This window comes from Palaemon carinicauda, chromosome 3, assembly GCF_036898095.1.
Source record: "Palaemon carinicauda isolate YSFRI2023 chromosome 3, ASM3689809v2, whole genome shotgun sequence".
NCBI lineage: Eukaryota > Metazoa > Arthropoda > Malacostraca > Decapoda > Palaemonidae > Palaemon > Palaemon carinicauda.
The window spans coordinates 66,519,615-66,540,353 of NC_090727.1; the positions used below are offsets into that span (position 1 = coordinate 66,519,615).

Below are 20,739 nucleotides of genomic sequence, written 5' to 3' on the forward strand. Positions count from 1 at the left end.
TCCGGGGGAGGATTTATCTGTTTCTGTGCATAATGATGATTTATTGCAGCTTTGGGCTTCCTTGGGGCTTAAGGGTTCTCCCTCCAGGGAAGCCCTGTTTGACTTGATCTAGTTGGGCGCAGCTGTCAAACAGTCGCCGGTGATAGCGGAGGTTGACCCTCTGTCTATCGTCGACGTTGTTGTGGCAGAGGCTTCCTACGGGTCGGGTCAAACCCCTGCCTTGGGTGCTGATATTGCTGAAGGCTCAGTTCCCCCCTCCGAACATCCTTCGAGGCAGGAGCTGAGTCCAACGGTCTCTCCTGCAGGTGATTCTTCCCCTCGGGGGAGTTCACTGACAGAGACTCCTCTTCGGATGACCGACGATGGTGTTCCTGCTCCAAGAGGACGTATCCGTCGCAAGGCTCACCCTCCTCTTCGCCGTAGAGGTCTTCATTCTCCCCACAAGGGAGTTAGGAGGCGCCTCTTTGGCTCCTTGCCCTCGCCGTCCCCCGCAGAGGATCCTCCTCGACGTGAGTCGACCGTTGCAGCTCATCACTGGACCTCTCTGCAGATCGTTCGCGATCTCCTACGCCTGCCAGACCTACTGATCCTCCTTCACCATTCGTGGCAGCTGATGCGCAGTGGGTGCCCTCGCACCCCGTTATCCAACGGGCACCGGTCCCTTCGGGGCAAAAGGGCTTGTCTCACAATGTGAGCAAGTCCCTTAAGTGCCAGGTTTCACCGTGCTGGAAACAACGCGTCAGCGATCTCCTATGGTAGAATCGACATGTCAGCGCTCTCCTGATTGCCATCGATCTCCTGCTCGCAAGCGCTCTCCCGCGCGTCAGCAATCTCCTGTACGCTAGCGATCTCCTCCTCGCCAGCGCAAATCTGCGCGCCCTGATCCTGATACGCGCCACGCACGCCCATGATCTCCTGCGCGCCCACGATCTCCAGCTCGCCAGCGAACTTCTCCTGCGCGCCAGCGCGTAACTACGTGCCCTTGCTTGCCTGCGCGCCCACGGTCTTCGGATCTTGGCGTAGGAAGGAAGCCTCATCCTTCGCCTTCTCGCCAGCGTTCACCTGCTCGCCCTCGGAACTCGCCCTCTCGTCGACCCTCGCCTACGCGCCATCGCGCGCAGTCACCTTCGCGCACACAGGTTCCAGCTCCTACCGTGCACACTTCCAGAGGTGGACGGGACACTACGCGCCCACGAGCAGTATCCTTCACGCGCTTCTACGCCTGCTGGTCCTACGCACCATCTGTCTTCTCCAGATCGCACACCTGCGCGCCCACGCGCCCCATCGCCTGCGCGCCATCACTCTCCAGCACGCCCACGTGCCCACGATCCTGGTCGCCGAAGATCACCTGTGCGCCCACGCGCAACCTCACCTGTGGGCAGTCGCTCATCTGCTCGCCATCGCTCGCCTGCGCTCCGTCGTTCACCTACACGCCGTCATTCTCCTGGTCGCCAGTACTTGCCCGCACGCCCTCGCCTGCGTGCCCACGCGCTCCCTCGCCCGTGCGCCCACGCCTTCATCCCCGCGCACACGCACACGTGCGCGAACGTTCGCCCGCGCGCGAACCTGGGATTGTTCCGTCGCGCGAACGCCAGCACGAGCCCAAGCGCGATTCCCTCAGGGTTTCGCAACGCGAGCTTCCTAGCGAGTCTTCAGGAGCGAGAGCAGTCAGGTCATCTTCTTCACAGTCCCCCCCTCCCCCTGCAAGCGCAGAACAGCGCGCTTGCAGGAGGCAGCGAGGTCTTCAGAGAGGTCTAGGCACCAATCTTTTTCCCGTTCTTTTCAGGCGGGCCCTGTGGTATCTACTCCGAAGGATAGCCCGATCCCCTTCCCTCCAGCGGGAGTCTCTGACACTGCGTCTGTCAGTAAGCAGCCATGGTTTGGGTCCCTCATCAGAGCTGTCGTCCAGGCTGTTAAGCCTGCTTTCGCTGATTTGGGTCTCAAACCAACGGCAGCTCCGACCCCACTGAAGAGGAAGAGAGGAGTAGAGGTCGTGGTGACTTCTCCGAGGGTCAAACTGGCTCCTAAGAAGTCCGTAAGGAAGGCTCCTCCCCCCCCTCAGATGTTCTTTCCTTCTCCTGTGGACGAAGCTTTCCCGTCCTCAGGGGAATCTACCAAAGTGAGACCTTCTCCCACTGCACCAATGGGAGAAACCCCACCACGAGTAGGAGAATCGTCCCGTGTTGGGGCGGAGAAGAGCCCTCAGACTTCGTTGCTGGAGTCCTGCATCCCTCCTAGAAGGGAACCGAAGGACTCGAAAACTATCCCGAAGTCTTCTTCCAGGATTCGACCAGAGCCAGCGAGACCCCAGGAGAATGTCCACGTGTCCCCCCAAGTAGAGCATCTGGGGACAGGAGACTTTGCTGCCAGTTCACCAGGAGGAGAGCAGCAAGAGTCAGAGCATGCCTTCTGGCAAGTTTTGACTCTGATGAGGGATCTCAACGGGTTCAAGGACCAAGAGATCACCCCTCGTGAGGGCAAGGACACGGTCCTGGACCGAGTCTTTGGCACTCAGAAACCCAATAAAGCCAGTGCGGCTTTGCCTTGGACCTAAGGGGTGAAGAGTGCCAGGGATAAGGTTGAGGGCCAGCTCTCAGTTCGCCTCCTCCAGCCGTTCCACTGCTGGCAACAAGCTCCTCCCACCTCCTCGTGTTCAACAGAGGAGGTATTTTGAGATCATGGAGGAGTCTTGTTTAGCTCTTCCGCTCCACCACTCTGTGAAAGAGCTTACCAGGGGAGTCTCTTTTGAGAGACTCTCTAGCCGGCACGTATCATTTTCAGCAACAGAGATCCTGAGTCAGGAGAAGGTCGCAAAGTGTGCCATGCTGGCCACTTCGTGGCTGGATGTCTGGGTGGGGTCTCTGGGCATCCTGCTGCGATCCAAGGATCTGTCCAAGGAAAGCACCAGGAAGGCCCTGGAGACCTTCCTCCTTTCGGGCACACACACCATTGAGTTTCTGGCCCACCAAGTCTCGAACTTGTAGGCAAACTCGATCCTGAAGCGACGTTATGTGGTGACCGAGAGGTTCCACTCGAAGGTCCCAGCCGTGGATGTCTGCAAGCTCAGACACTCTTCCCTCCTGGGAAAGAGTTTGTTTGAGCCCAAGGATGTGGAACAGGCAGCTAAGAGGTGGAGAAAATCGAACCACGATTCTCTTCTCCAAAGGGCTCTTACAATAAAGCCCTACAAACCTCCAGCACCTCAACAACCTCGCCAGTCCAAGACGACGAAACCGGCAGCGGTAGCAAAGACGACGGTGTCCAAGCAGCAGCCCTTTTCTGTCAAAGACAAAAAGGGCAGAAAGTTCTCCAGGGGAGGCAAGAATCATAGAGGGAGCGGCCGAGGACGCAAACGCTAGGATTGGCAATCGCCCTGCATGTCCACCAGTGGGGGATGCCTGCAAAGTTGCGCAATCAAGTGGCAGCAACTCGGGGCCGATTCCTGGACGATCTCCGTGATCAGTCAGGGATATCGCGTCCCGTTCATAACATCTCTTCCTCCCCTGACAGCGAATCAGTGTCGTTGAGCTCCTATGCCATCGGATCGGCAAAGGGACTAGCCCCACGGGCAGAAGTCGAGACCATGCTGAAGAAGGATGCTCTCCAGGAGGTTGTCGACGGCTCCCCTGGCTTCTTCAGTCGACTCTTTCTTGTAAAGAAGGCGTCTGGAGGCTGGAGACCAGTCATCGACCTCTCAGCTCTGAACAAGTTTGCCAAACAAACTTCGTTTAGCATGGAGACAGCAGACACGGTCAGACTTGCAGTGAGACCGCAAGACTTCATGTGTACACTGGATCTGAAGGACGCGTACTTCCAGATCCTAATCCATCCGTCTTCCAGGAAGTACTTGAGATTCAGCGTAGACAACAAGATCTACCAGTTCAAGGTGCTGTGTTTTGGTCTCCCCACAGCTCCCCAGGTATTCACCAGAGTGTTCACCCTGATCTCGTCGTTGGCACACAGGATCGGCATCCGTCTCCTCCGTTATCTGGACGACTGGCTGATCATGGCAGACTCGGAATCGACCCTTCTTCGACACCGAGACAAGCTAATGGGACTTTGCCAAGATCTAGGGATCATGGTAAATCTCGAGAAGTCTTTTCTGCTTCCATCTCAACAACTGGTATATCTAGGCATGATATTGGACAACAATCTCCACAAAGCCTTTCCATCAGACGACAGGATAGCAAGGCTGAGGAGGGTCGCAGATCCTTTCCTCAGACGAGAAGAGCTTCCAGCCCAATCGTGGTTACGTCTCTTAGGTCACCTTTCCTCCTTGGCCCGTCTAGTTCCAAACGGCCGCCTCCGGATGAGATCCCTGCAATGGTGGCTCAAGTCCCGGTGGAATCAAGGCCACGATTTTTCGGACATTCTGGTCCCTTTGGGCCCTGCAGAACGGACGGAACTTCAGTGGTGGGTGACGGACGAAAACCTCCGAAAGGGAGTGGATCTTCTCGTCCTCCCCCCGGATTTGATGCTGTTCTCGGACGCTTCAAAAGAAGGTTGGTGTGCCCATGTTCTGAACCACAGGATCTCAGGCCTATGGTCAGAATCAGAAAAGTGCCTCCACATAAATCTGCTAGAGATGAAGGCTGTATATCGGGCACTTCAACAGTTACAAAAAACCCTGGCAGGTCACTCCGTGGTGGTGATGAGCGACAACACCACAGTAGTGGCTTACATCAACAAGCAGGGAGGTACCTTTTCACAACAGCTATCCGATCTTGCAGTAGAGATACTGAGATGGACCGAAGTCCGCTCGATTCCACTATCAGCTCTCTTCATTCCGGGCAAAAGGAATGTGCTCGCCGACAGTCTGAGCAAAGCATCGCAGATAGTGAGTACCGAGTGGTCTTTGGATCCTCTAGTAACCAACAAAGTCCTGACTTTGTGGGGTTCCCCGACGGTGGACCTGTTCGCGACAGCCTTGAACTTCAAGCTTCCGCTGTACTGTTCCCCAGTCCCGGACCCCAAGGCACTCTGGCAAGATGCCTTCCAACAACGGTGGGACAACATCGACGTCTACGCCTTCCCACCGTTCTGTCTTATGAGAAGGGTGCTCAACAAGGCAAGAATATCGGTCAACCTGTCAATGACCTTAATAGCTCCGCTATGGCATCATGCAGAGTGGTTCCTGGACCTTCTGCAGCTCCTGACGGAACTCCCGAGAGAACTTCCTCCGCGACACGAGCTACTTAAGCAACCACACTTCAACATCTTCCACAAAGCCGTAGCATCGCTTCGGCTTCACGCCTGGAGACTATCCAGCATCTCCTCACAGAGAGAGGTTTTTCGCAACAAGTTGCGGAAAGGATGTTTCGGCACCTGCGAAAGTCATCTGCGTGGGTCTACCAGGCGAAGTGGAGAGTCTTCTGTGGTTGGTGTCGTGGAAGGGGTATCTCTCCCCTCGATGCCATTATTCCAGCAATAGCGGAGTTGCTTGTGTACTTGCGGGAAGAAATGCGCCTTTCAGTCTCGGCAGTGAAAGGCTATCGCTCAGCCCTAAGCCTGGCCTTCAGGCTGAAAGGAATGGACATATCCTTCTCGCTGGAACTTTCTCTACTCATATGAAGCTACGAGCTTACCTGCCCTCAGTCGGAAGTGAGACCTCTTCCATGGAACGTGGTTCGAGTCCTCAGGTCTCTTAAGAGACCTCCGTTCGAACCATTACACCAGGCTTCTGATCGTCACCTGACTTGGAAGACGGTTTTCCTACTCGCATTGGCCTCAGCCAAGGGAGTCAGCGAACGTCATGGTCTCTCGTACGACGTCGCCCATTCAAGGGGATGGGGGGAGGTAACGTTCAGGTTCGTCCCTGAGTTTGTGGCTAAGACTCAAAATCCTGGGATTCTGGACACACGGTTCGATTCCTTCCGGATTTTGAGTCTCCGTTCTGTAACAGATGACCCAGACCATTTCCTACTGTGCCCAGTGAGGAGTCTGAGGCACTATCTTAAGAGAACAGCTGCAGCCCGTCCTTGAGTGCGAGCATTGTTTGTGAGCACAGGAAGGACGAAGAGGAGGGTCACTAAGAACACCATCTCAGCATGGATTCGCAGGGTCATCCACCAATCCCTGAATCCAGACCCTCCTCCGTCACGTCGCCCTAGAGCACACGATGTCAGAGGCATCGCTACGTCCCTGGCATTCAAGAGAAACTACTCAGTGACGCAGGTTCTACAAGCTGGGGTTTGGAAGCGTCAAACGACCTTCACAGCCCACTACCTGCAGGACGTGACCCACAGGAGGCTCGATACATTCTCAATCGGTCCTGTGGTGGCTGCACAACAGCTGGTCTAAACCTCAGGCTCCTTGATAGACAAGTAGCAGAAGGTTGAGGGCATTGTTACCCAGTTTTAGTCTGCATGAATGAAAAAGTATGCCTGGCCCTTACTCTTTTCTTCATCCTCCCCTCTCTTGCGGAAAGCAGCATCCTGGGTTCTCTGCACAGCTCACCTCAAACCACTGCAGGTAAACCATGCTTCCTTGTGTTCCTAGTATTAAGATAATACTGTCGCATCCCCCATACCCTGACGAGGTGGTATTGGGAACGTCCTATCCTAGAATTCCATCTAAAGGATTCCAGGTCAATTTCCTAGGACGAGTCACACTTCATTCCTTCACACACAAGCTTACGTAGGCCGCACGTTCCTTGCAGAGCAAGGGATTTGCGAGGTGCAGGGACTCTTTATCTCGAGTGCTACACACTCGGATTCTGAGTCCCCGGGCAAAGCCAAAGCCTGTAAGGCTGGGACTTACCACCCTACCTAAGGGTTAAGTCACCCTATTTAAATAGCGTGGTTTGTATTTCAGTTACGGAACAAATGACAAATTCGTAGATAATTTGTATTTTTCCTAACCATACAAACCTTAGCTATTTAATCATACTTGCCCGCCAGCCCTGTCCCCCGTGAAGTCCTACCTCTAAGCAAAGGGAATCAGTTCACCGGTGTGTGAGGGGGGAGGGGTAGCTAGTTACCCCTCCCCTATCCCCTCGCTAACTAGCGAGGGGGTAGTTAACCCTCGTTAAAAATCTAATGTCTCGTCATTCAGCTACGCCGAAAGTAATACCCTATTTAAATAGCTAAGATTTGTATGGTTATGAAAAATACGAATTATCTATGAATTTGTCATTTTGCAATTAATTGGTCCTTTTAGTATTTTTCTTCAGTCAAAGATTAAAGAAAGTTACGGTTCAGTTAATGTTTATACAACGTAGTATTCTTTACAATCGATATAGCTCACGATTCTGGGTATCTTTGTTTACTTGTTGGTTTTTGGAATACTAAAACTTTTCGTATAATAATTATAGATGTTCCAATTGTTACTGTTGATAATTCACCTTTTATTGGAACCCCTTAATATAAGGGTTGGTTTTAATATATAGATATATTCTTTTCCTATATCTATTTAGGTAATATGTTAATATTTTATATTTAATATTTTGTTGCATTTATATGAGATTCAGTGACTTTTGCATTCCCATTCAAACCCTTGACAGAATAGTAAGTCTCTGTCTACGGGGGTCATTTTTTTTGAGAGTGTGTATTCTTTGGTTTTTAAACGATTATGAAAATATCATTTTTGCCAAAGAGTAAAATGCAAATTCTTAGTCCTAAATTGGAGCAGTCAATTCTAAAGGGACATGTCGTTATCCTAGCCTTAGACCTCTTTCAAGCTCCTGGACCTAGGGGAGAGTAAAGTTGAGCGGCGAAAGGAAGCGAGAGGCGTAGTCTGGCGCTTACCGTCTTGTAAGACCCGAACAGAAGTCCCCTCGAGCGTTTTCTGTCGATCCCCAGAACGCTCGCCCTCGCTGAAGGTAAGGGGAGGTAAAAGTGTTTTCTAACATTAAGGGATGACTCGCATCAGGCGCGAAGCTGAAAACAAAATTTGAAACATCCTTCGTGTGTTACGGTTCATGCAGTTTCAGCGTCAGTCAGATGCGGACGTGGGGCCGCCGCTTCCACCAGACGGGTTTTCGTCTCCCAAAAGTGGGGAGCGCTATAGAAGCGACGAAGAAGGCGGGTTCGTGTTTGAGGAAACTGTACGCGTGTCGCCTAAGATTGATCCTAATTGGTCTTTGCTGTTAGACATGAAACAGCAACTATCTTCATTTATGCAGTCTTATCAGCCTGCCTTGGCAGTGCGGTTGGGTGTCATGAGTCGGGTTTTGACGTGTTGTCGCACAGGCGACCTGCTAATTCCGGTGATGACGCGTTGCCGCTCAGGCGACCTACCAGCCGCAATGTTCAACGACGGGAGTTAGTGGATGCATCTCGGTAGCGGGGCGGAGCTACAGCATCAGCGTCAGTGTCAGTCAGACGCTACGCAACCCATGACAATAGAATTTGATGTCTACATGATCATGAACGTCTAGCGTTGGAACATTGTTGCACCAGGCACTATATTAAGAAATAGATCTTAACTAGAAAGATATGTTCTCCGACCAAGGCCTGCTGGACTAATTCTTGGTTGGGAGAGCTTGAATTAAAACCTCTAAAGCATTGAGATCAGAATTCAGAATCTTAATGAGTTGACTCCTAGGAAACAAGACTTCTCTACCTAGGATAGAGACTTGTAGGAGGAAGGGAGTGACTTTCAGAAACTCATGAGAGTTTTTTCTGAAGAGTTTCCCTTTTATTTTGTACCTGCTGCATCTCGTTCTGACTTCAGAGTTTTTCGCTAGGTACGTCGATGGTGTCTCTATTTATTATTTTATTATTATTACTAGCCAGGCTACAATCCTAGTTGAAAAATCAAGATGCTTTAAGCCAAAGGGCTCCAATAGGGAAAGATGGCTCAGTGAAGAAATAAGAAAATAAATAAATTAGCAATAAATCATTCTCAGAAGACTAACAGCGTAGAGAGACAATGCTGAGGGGGCAGTGCAATAACGCATCCTCAATGCAGCATAACGAACCTAACTCTAGAGGTTGGTGCAGCAGCACCTTCAGCTGCAACAGCAGGAAGTGCATTAGGGCCTTTATGAAAAAAGAGCGGAAGAGTATATCTCTCGCAACGGACAGATCTTTTATGATTTAATGTGATATAGTTAAAAATGCAAATGTTCAGTGGCTCGTAAACATAACACAGTGCACTGGAGGATGTGTTCATTCGTGCCCGTCTTACTCCTAGCCCGACACCTCTTCCATACTTCCCAAGCCCTGGGAGAAGGAATGTCGGAAGGCTAAGGTATATCATGGACCTTGTTCGCTAAACGTATGTTCCACCGAGCGATCCTGCCGATGCATTCCAAGACGTTCGCTCTCGTCTTTGGAATGACGAAGTAAAGGTGTTTTCTTTGCCTTCGATTGACGAACTATGACGTCACATCCATGTGACATAATCTCTTAAGCAGAGCGAGATTTGAGTGTCTTGAAGCGATCAGTTCATCATCGCAATGGCATCACGGATCTTGTGACATTTTTGTGTAATAGGAGGCAGTTCTCTGATGAGGCTGGCGCTTTATGTTTTCCTTCCTGCTAGACTAGGAAGTTGCTCGTCATGAACGCACGCGAACAGGACTTACCCTCGCAGCATGCGTGTCGTGATGCTTAGGCTGGAAGCAATCGAGCATGTTTTCTTCCACGAGAGAGGCGGAAGTCAGACAAATTGCATACAAACGTAACTCTTCCTCTGGAATCTTACACACTTTCCGGGAAGAAAGCGTTAGTCCTCGTCGAATGACGCAAAACCTAGACTTGGTTAACACCAACCAATACGTTCAAGACCTTTCATGACTAGTATGTCTCCTGATAACCTATCCCGCAGTAACTGATGTTCGCCGGAGGTTTTCTTTTCGGAAGAAGGCGACGTTTCAGCACCAAAAATCGTGTAAGACACGTAGTTCAATAGGGGAAAAGGTGCTCAGTTTACTTCTGTTCACACTTCTTCTCCCTCAGATTGGGAGAATGTCTAGTACTTTCCTCTGGTGACCACCCGACTACTGTTGACGACATCTCGCAGCATTAGGTCCATTCAGATCGCGCACAAGGCGCGCTGGAAATGTCATAAGGAATTTCCCATGTTGGTCACTCGACTACGATTGATAATCCCTCACAGCGATCGCTCACGTTTGAGTTAGCGCACACGGTGCCCCGCAAGTGTCTGTTATGTCTGAGCTAAAGAGGTCAATTTCATCTCTATTTGACGCTTACGAATCTTGGGCGGAAAAATTTTACCTAAAAGATTCTAATGACAGCAATATACCAAGAAAACGGTCTTCCGATAGTATCAGACAGCGTAGTTCTCCGATACTCAGCACCGCTCCCTCGCAGCGATCAGCTCGCATTGCGGCAAGTGTTAGGGCGGACGCATGTGGCAGTCTGGACTCTCCATCTCGTCAGACACAGATGCCAGTCTGGTCTCTACCTTATGGCAGACGCAGACGCCAGTCTGGTCTCTCCCTCACGCAGACACAGACGCCAGTCTGGTCGTATGCTAAACTCTGACAGTCAAAATTTATCCTTTCAACAAGTTGTCATGCCCTCGCATTCTGCGGGGCGCGCGACTACTGCTCATGCGGACGCATGCTACACGCGGACAGCTCACGGCAAACTGATCAATCTGAAATCCCACTGCAACCTAGACGCATGTGTTAGCCTGGACATATGCTGGACGAGGTCAGTCGGGTTTTGTCCCCACGTCATGATAGACAAACAGGTGCTTCTTTGTGCCACTGACCGGACACGATACTGTCACCTCCTTGCAGCACGCTGTAGATTTGCAACAGGCGGGATGCAGACAGCGCGCTGAAACCTCACGGCAAGGTGAACGCATACAGCACGCTGACACCTTATGGCAATGCAAATGCATGCGGCAATCTAGTCGCATGCTGGACGCATATAGTCAAGACTTGTTCTCACAGCAGTATAGACAATTTGTTATCTCTCATTCGCGTCAAGCTATTGACTTAAAGCATGTTGAACACTCGCTGGTTACACGCGATCGGGTCTAAACCTCATAGCATGAGGTTCACTTTTTTTATGCTCCTTTCCAACGAGCCTAGCTTCGATATCAGTTCCTTGCAAGCGATCTAGATGCGTTTTGGGAGGCGGTATAAATCTTGACTCTCCCTTGTGGCATGTTGGGCATATGCAGCATGCTGGAACCATACTGGGTTCATGCTGGGCCCATGCTGGATGCATGCTGGACGCATGCGATCGGAGCGTTTCCCCACGTCAGGATCGCAAACGTCTTATTTTTAACCACCAAGCTTTAGGTCTGGCTGCCTTCAGTCTTTCGGAAAACCCCTAAAGATCTAAAGGGTTTTTCGAAGGAGGCAGCTAAGGCTATCGTTAGTACAAAGGACTTTTACCTCAAGGTTTTGCAGTCCAAATAGGAGGTTTTAGGGAGTGGTGTAGAGCTAAATCAGTTTCTTCATTTAGTACCTCTGTAACACAAATGGCCGATTTCTTCTTAGACCTTAGAAGAATGCACGATTTTTCCTCCTCGACCATCAAGGGGTACAGGAGTATTCTGGCAGCTGTCTTCAGACTCAGGAAATTTGATCTATCAAATAAAGACCTTCAAGATCTTCTCAGATCGTTTGAGATGGCTAAGAAGCGTCAGCAAGATTCACCAGCCTGGAATTTAGAGGTTGTTTTAAAATTCCGCATGAGTGACAGATTCGAGCCTTTACACTCGGCTTCTTTTTAAGATCTGACTTTGAAGACTTTTTCTTAGTAAGTCTGGCAACAGCTTAAAGTCAGAGAAGTTCACTCTTTTAGCAAGAATATGGGCTTCAGAAGCGGATAAGCCATATGCTCCTTGCAACTTGGATTCTTGGTCATAAACAAACGTCTTTTTCCTCCATGGCCTAAATCTTTCGAGATCACTATTCTCTCGGATATGGTGTGTGAAGAGTTGAAGAGAGCTTTTTGTCCTGTTAAAGCGATGAAGTTTTATCTGAACAGGACTAAAGGAGTTAAGAGACAATTCAGAGCCTCTTTGATGCTCAGTCAAGAAGCCTGCGCTACCTATGTCTAGAACGCCCTATCATTTCATATAGACTTTAATTAGAAAGGCTCACTCACGCTGTGGTGAGGCAGACCTTAAGCTGTCTAAAGAGTGAAGACTCATGAAATTAGAGCTGTGGCAACTTCTGTAGCTTTTAAATAAAAATATTCTCTGCAAAGCATCGTGCATACAGACTTTTGAAGGAGTAGACCTGTATTTGCCTCGCATTACTTATACCGTATCCAGACTCTTTATGAGGACTGCTACACTTTGGGATCATTCGTAGCAACGAGTTCAGTAGTAAGTGAAGCATCCGCCACTACGTTTCCCCCAATCCCTAGTACCCCTGTTCTCCTCTTGGAATTTTTGTATATGTTTTTATGATTGTACGTGAAGATTGGTCGACAATCCTCCGCAATCTTTGATTTAGTCAGGTGGTAATTTTGTTCCTTGAGAGCACCCGGAACAAGGGTATAGTTGAGGTCCTGTCAAGTTATAGGTTATTGCACCGTTTGACAGCTCCTAGAGATCTTCAGCCCCCTGGGTGGACCACTGGATCTTGTAAGGATAGCAGATAGAATGAGGCAGAGAACCATTGAAGTCAGCTTCCTTATCAGGTACGTACCTCGTAAGTTTGTTATATTTAACTCTTAAGTGAATTTCCAATTATGTTGCTGTCTCTGACCCGCCACCAAGGGTATCAATCAGCCATTCTTATATAACCTGTGGGTAAGTTTTATGTTTAAAAATGATATTTTCATAATAAAATAAATTTTTTAGCATACTTACCCGCTGGTTATATAACTTATAATCCCACCCTCCTCCCCTCTAGACACCAAGGGGCATGGAAGGTCTGAATCTTTTGGAATAGTTCGGCCTATCTACCGTGAGGGCGCTAGTGTACACCTGGCATATCTGCAATTGCCACGAGTTTTGAATTTCTGCCGGGGCATCCAGGGACTATAGCCATTCTTATATAACCAGCGGGTAAGTACATTCAAAAATTTATTTTATTATGAAAATATCATTTTACCATAAGATATGGTTGTGTACAGGCTTTTTGTGTTTTTTTATCAATCAATAATAATAGTAACAGCAATGTCGTTTCTGAAATTTGATATTGATGTTTGAAAAGGTAATGGTGTCTTATTAGTATTCCAGATTTCTTGTGGACACTTTTCTTGGTTTTCTTTGGTATAGTCAATACCTAATAATTAGAATCAATGGAATTAAACTTAAATATTTTTATCATTAATTTCCCATATGTTTTCCAATTTTTACAACCTTGTCTTCAGCTCCACAATGTGTTATGCCAATATTGTCCCCTAAAGAATAGGAATGTAGCATTTAAGTTTTACCAAAAATGCTGATGCATACAAGTTTTCCTAACAACATAAATTCATCCCTTTAGCCGTGTTATGCCAGACCGGGTGAAAGTCATGAGTATTTGGACTCCAAGTTAATCAGTGGGCTTATAACCATACACTGATGGTAATTACTGAAGGAACTTAAATGAAAAGAGTTCATGTAAAGGTAAGGCATACATTGCTTAATGAATCATTTCCATCAAATTTCTTTTAGTCATGACTATATCATTCATACCATTGACTAGCTAAGAGTTGATTAGAAATAGTACTCACTTTTTGTACCCGTTGAAAGATATCAATGGAAAAAAAATCATTGTCCAAGTAGACATTAAAAGTTTCATACTCCTTGTCTCCCAGCTCATATTTTGGGCTGTGTTTTGAACGATTAGTTGATAACACATTAATAGGAAGGACTAGGCAATGTCTGAGAGTAGCTAAGAGGATCAATTTATCAATAATTGGCCTAATAATATCATTCAGAAAATAAAAAATCATTGATTTTGAATCTAAATACTAAAACAGTTAGTTTATTGAAATAATTCCAGATTGCTAAAGTTTATGAAAAGATTTTGTCTTCCATCTTTTATACTTGGACTCGAGGCTTTACCAGAAAAAAATATAATTTTATCTAATTTTTTATTCACGTATATAATTGTGAGATTTTGATCTTATCCACTTCTTGTTACTTCAAAAATAATATCAATGCAATGACAATACTTTTGACTTTATCAAGAATAGTTCTCATAAAAACCGTTTTTAAAGAATATGGTTGATATGTTAGTAACAATACATGGCTGTTCTATAGTTACAGATAATTATACAGGCCAAATTTTGTTTATTCTTCTTTTTTTTTTTAAACTCTGGTTATGTGCACTGTTCTTCCTTCATTTGGTTTTGTTGAAGAACACCACAGCATGGTAAAGTCTAAGGTTCAAAATTATGTGCTATATTTATCTCTAATATGTAGTTGAATATGTCAGTTATTCTAATAAATAATCCTAAAAAAGTGACTATGTATCAAATTAATTATCAAAGAGTCAGGTTATGACATGAAGGTGAAGAACGTTTGGAGTAAATATGTTTTATTTTTCTTTCAGATGCGTTTGTATACCTGCACATCTGAAATACAAAAGCCGAGGCTTGTAAACAAAATACGTTTCATTGTGGTGCCCAATTCCCCTTATAATAATGCAAGATGGAAGCTAAAGGAACGTTGATGGCCCAATATTAAATTAAGCATATCCATATCAAAGCTGATAACATGGATGGAAGCTGTAAGATTCAACTGACATCAGTTTACAGAGATTTACAGCTCGGTTAGGTTACAGAGTAGGTAATAAATATCTATGAGAGGTAGCTTGTGTACAGTGTATGATTCAGACTTGACCATATACTACCAGAAAAAAATTCCAGTATTGCAGAGATTCTCTTGAAATGGAGATTGTATTTTTTTTTTTTTTGTGAGATGGTCAGTTTTTGTCATTATAATACGAAAGTTTTATGTCTATACTATTGGCCCATTGTTTCTCAAAAATTGCATTCTCAAAAAGTTGTTTTTCAGTGATGTAGTAGCTAATGTGAGATTAGACAGTATACATTTTAGGTTTTATGACCATAGAAGGCCATATTTCGTTAATCTGTAATATGGTACTTGTTTAATAATTAACAATTGTAAAACTGCCTTAGAATTCATAACATTTTAGCAAAGAGGAATGATATAGATTATTTATAAGTCAGGTATTTTATTTTCCATTTATCTGAAACTGAAGTTATTCATAATTTGATTTGAACTGGGAGCCCTTGCTTGATGTTTGAGGCGAGTCCACTATCCCCATCACAATATCCTCCTAAACCTATTGATGCTAAGGACCTCGGTTAGATTTCGCCAATCATCTCTATCTCGTGCTTTTAATTCAACACTTCTCCATTCATCATCTCCCACTTCATGCTTCATAGTCCTCAGCCAGGTAGGCCTTGGTCTTCCAACTCTTCTAGTGCCTTGTGGAGCCCAGCTAAACGTTTGGTGAACTAATCTCTCTTGGGGAGTGAGAAGAGCATGCTCAAACTATCTCCATCTACCCCTCATCATGATCTCATCCAGCTGCTTGATTACTATGACAGGCTATATTTGATTGATATTACAATATTCCTTCCAGCACTGAAGTATATCTAATTCTGTCAAGAAACTTGGACTTCCAGGTTCAATAGAAAATAACACAAGCCAGTTATTTCATCAATTTATTCTTAAGTGACTTCTTACTTAAACGTTATAATTTTACCCTACACCAAATGTTAGCAAGTTGTATTGTATAAAATAGGTTTACAGATAAATAGTTTAGTCTCCAGTTAGGGGTTTGAATGTACAAATATATTTAATCTTTAATATATAAATTGATAAGGAAAATTTTCCGTGTTCCATGCCTCCGTCATGCATGGATTTTATTCTTGCATAAAAATATTTAAATCTTCAGGATAGAATGGAGTTCTACTTAAGGCTGTATTCATATAAATGATACCTTATTAAGAGTGACATTAGTGGTACCATACAAAGTGTTAGAAATATGGTTGTAGGATAAATTTTGACTGAGAAATTTTCACTACTACTTTTTTTTTCGATAAGTAGGTAGGCCTATAAAAATTCTCAATCATCACAAGAGGTTTCTACTAGTGAAGCCATCTTCTTAGTCATGTGTAAGAATTTTGATTTAGGCAGTCATCTTTATACTTAGGTGTTGTCTTTATAAAAGAAGTTCATATGAAATATAAATGGTGTGTTAGGTAGCTACGTTTTTCTCAAATAGTCTCGTTATCAGGTAATTAAGTGCTTCATAAGACTGATCCCTATAGCTTAAATTAATGACAAAAAGTATAGATTAAGTCTGATTACCAGAGCTTTTTCTGTATTTGATTTGAGTATAGAGCATTCATGTAAGTTACATGGAATTGCATAATGTAAACACTGCAATGAACAGTGGATTAGATTTTCCACGGGCTTTTCCTGTTCTGTTGCTCAATGATATTTGATGCGTTTTATATAGAAAGGTAAATGTCTAAAAATTATCTTTCTAGGTTCATCTACAAATAGTAATTCTTTTACCTATTTATAAGTATGAGTTTAAGATAAGTTTGTGACTCAAGGTAAGTAAAACATCCAAATGGAACAAAATAAACATAAAGGGTTTCTTAGAATAGACCCATCCTTCATGGTAAAAATTTTAGTTTTTTAGTAAATCTTTGTTTATTGGTAGATTTGGAATTTACTTACTGAATATTTTAAATATTCGTTCATAAGCACGACTAGATTATTACCTGTACAATTACCTAGTAATCTCTGAAAATATATCTATGACTGAGGAATGACAAACTATATTATTATTATTATTATTATTGTTATTATTATTATTATTATTATTATTATTATTATTATTATTATTATTATTATTATTTGCTAAGCTATATCCCTAGTTGGAAAAGTGGGATGCTATAAGCCCAGGGGCCCCAACAGGGAAAATAGCTCAGTGAGGAAGGGAAAAAAGGAAAAAAAAATATTTTAAGAGGAGCAATAACATTAAAATGAATATTTCCTATAAAAACTATAAAAACTTAAACAAAACAAGAGAAAGAGGAATCAGATAGAATAGCGTGCTGAGTGTACCCTCAAGCAAGAGAACTCAACCCAAGACAGTGGAAGACCCTGGTACAGAGGCTATGGCACTACCTAAGACTAGAGAACACTGGTTTGATTTTGGAGTATCCTTCTCCTAGAAAATCAGTTATTTTATTCGAAAAGAGAATTCTTTAATGAGAAACTATGAAACACTCTCATTAATGTTGTGAAAGGGTTAGTGTATCACCATGATCAGCAAAACTGTTTTAGTTAAGGCCACCCATACTAGATTGGTTTGCTGTGAGCCATCAGACTAAGTCTCCTACCATAACCAATCAACAGTTTCTAGCGTAGTAATGAAAATGACCAAACTTTAGGCATGACAATGACATGTTTAGGGCCTTTGTCCTGCAGTTGACTAGAAATGGCTGCATATGTTGTTGTATACAAACATACACACATGCGTATATATATATATATATATATATATATATATATATATATATATATATATATATATATATATGTATATATATATATATATATATATATATATATATGTATATATATATATATATATATATATACATATTTATACACACACACACACATATATATATATATATATATATATATATATATATATATATATATACATATATATATATATATATATATATATATATATATATATATATATATATATATATATATGTATATATATATATATATATATATATATATATATATGTATATATATATATATATATATATATATATATATATATATATATATATATATATATATATATATATGTGTGTGCGTGCGCGTGTGTGAGTGTATATGTATGTGATAATTGAAAATATCTTACAAAATCTATATGATAAAGGTACTGTATTTTAGATTTTAGTAATTCAGATATCACTGAGTTATAAGAATTCAGGGTAATCTATACGGGTTGTAGGCGAGTTTCTTTTGAAAAAAAATGATAGTGAAAGTGAACAGCTGTTCTAGATTGATTGATTGATTGATTATGAGTTATATTGCATTCTGTGCTGTTCTATATAAGGCGTCTCTATTCTTATAAATTGAGCTGTTCAAGATAAGGCATCTCTATTCTTACAATTTGAAAATGGCGTAGAGGAGATTTAATTTGCAAGGGTTTATAATTTTTGAAGTCTGAGAGTTTTGGTTAAGTACATAAAGCTTAACCGTAAGCAAATCCGTTGAATATGGGAATTTAACATTTGTATAACTTGAATCTTTTGTAAACAGAACTGTTTAATAGTTCATGATAGTTAATTAAAACAATATTAGGGGATACAGTAATTGTTTTATTGATATTAATATATTAATTACTCAACTTATTGAGACATCTTGAGTTTTCCATATTGTAAATGTTATTCTCACTTCAATTTCTTAAATCGTTCCATATAATTTATAGGCTATTTTATGCATAATAATTTATACATTAATTTACATTTGTTAAAGCTATTTTTCATCTTTAAACGCTCCTTTTTTAGCAAACTAAGAACAAATGTTTTGTTTTATATAAAATCTTATTATTCATCTAGAAAAATATAAAACTTTTAGTGAAATGAAGCCATTGAACACATTTGTGCTTGTTTTTATTGATTTTCATGAAAGAACAACTATAAAAAGCAAAGGGATTTTATTCATTATGATCTCACCTAGTGGCAGTTTTCTATGATATTTCATTACATGTTTGAGTTCGCTAGGTATATTATTTGTCCTGAATTGTAAGAGGATTTAATTCATAAAATATTTTTTTCAGGATAAAGTTGGTCGCTTACTTGAGATAACAAATGACTTGACGATAGATATAATGGTCATGTCAATTACCACAAGAAAACTTCTGATCTACAGTGGAAGTGGAAACTAGGATCTGTGACTTCAAGAAATGAAAAAATTACTCCGTATTTTTTGGTTTTTAGGAGAATTGATAATTTTCGAGATTCTCATGTAGATCTATTTACAATTAGGCTCTAAGTACCATGGTATTACTAAATTTATATCTTAAAGTTAGTTGTTAAAGCCCAACTGCAAAATTACTGTTCTATAAATCCTAAATTCTGTTTGCTGTCTGTTTCATATAGTTTACTTTTTACATAATGCCAATTAAGTCTTAATTCTCGTAAGCTCTACTGTCAGTTTTTTACTTGAAAATTTCTAAAAATAACAAAACGTAAAACTAATTTATACTTTATTGGAAACTTTAAATATTACTGAATCATAATTTCAAAAACTTTGATTAGCATATGTCTATTGCCATCTTGTGTCATACTGAATTTACTAGAAGCATCAATATCAAATCTTAATCCCAGTTGTCAGTGATGGTTAGATATATTTAGTTATATGCCATTGTAATCTAAATTGATCTGGCCACACTGCTTGTATGTTTGTCATTCTTCTATGCACATTTGGGATAACGTTTATATGCTACCTGAATTTGTACCTGTAGATAATTAATTATGGTTCCTTAATTTGTACTTGCGAATAATCAATAGCGATAATTTCTATGTAGCATTAGATGAGACACAATCATTATAATCATAGCACTATCCTAAATAAGAAAACAAATTACCTAAGAAAAATTTTATACTAATATTAAATAGCTAGTTTTTTTTTTCTTTCTTTCTTTTTTTACATACAAGCATTGTGGCATCTTTAGATATCTATTATAACGAAAATGATGTAGAAAACATTTAATCAGGTTATATTGTATAATGTATGTTTTTAAAGTGATATATTTCCCTAAGTTAAGATATTTTATCTTAACTTTACTTTATACATTCTTGTGATCTAAATTTCAACCGATCAACAGTTTCAAAGTCAAAGGGGAGTTTCTATTGGGCAATGATTTTTTTATTCTTTGATTTCTATTCTCCATTGTATTTCTATAATACCGCGCTCTTGGTGGTAGTATGTTGGTTTCCTGGGCTATTTACCCTAAGGGCACCCGTATATAAATGCTCTTCTTCTTTAGAATTCTTTTTATTGGTTGTAAACATGTTATAGAAAATTATATAAATGTTATTATCTTCCAAAATCTGTTCAACATATTTTCATACTTAGGTTTGGAAAGTTTTACAAGGTTTTTCTAAGTTTCAGGATTATGCCCGACTTAAGGAAACTTTTAGACCACTCTATCTGATAGTTTTGAAATTGTCTAATTTGATTTTAAGGGATTTTAAATTTATCTTTGAGTTGTTTTATCGTGAGGGGTTGTTATAGTGTCATTTACAAAGAATTCTTATGCCTGTGTGTTTTTTCTTGGTCCGCATGAGTTACCTTGGGACATTTATTGATTGAGAACAATCCTTGTTTATAGATATTTTCAAATTATTCTGGTTTAAAGATATATCTTTAAGTCATTTCGGTGTATAAGGGCTATCTTTAGTGTTGATTTTTGGGGCACTTTTTATTTTGTTTGTTTTTCTCTAGGTAAAGATTGCTTTTTGGGTAATGCCTTGACTTGGAAATCTTTCAAAATTATACTCCTCAGTTACGATTTCCTCAAAACTTCTTTCATAGCACTCCTTGGTCTGTGGAGTTATTGCAGAAATTCCTTACCCACGAATTCTAGAGAAATTCAGACTTTACACAGCTGAAACTTGAGGTGGATTCTGATGATGGCACCGAACTTCTGGCATCTCATGGATATGAGTTGTTAGCTGAGGACCTCATTGAGCTGGAAAGCCAGATGATTGCAGAAGAGGATGACACCCAGAACCCAAGGAATTTACAGCCAAGGCCTTGGGAGAAGGTTTTACCCTGCTATAGGG

General features: G+C 42.5%; 1 long non-coding RNA gene across 2 annotated transcripts in view; it reads left to right on the forward strand.

Moving 5' to 3' along the window:
- LOC137637678 (uncharacterized) overlaps positions 1–20,739 on the forward strand; it is a 43,598-nt gene that overhangs the window by 21,848 nt on the left and 1,011 nt on the right. Inside the window, exons 2-4 of one of the 2 annotated variants that reach the window (XR_011043756.1) lie at positions 13,370–13,491; positions 14,423–14,658; positions 18,729–20,739. The exon at positions 18,729–20,739 is cut by the window's right edge and continues 1,011 nt beyond it. This is a non-coding gene — a long non-coding RNA (uncharacterized lncRNA). Of the gene's footprint in view, positions 1–13,369; positions 13,492–14,422; positions 15,042–18,728 lie in introns of those variants that run through there. The other variant, XR_011043753.1, reaches the window with a different exon arrangement.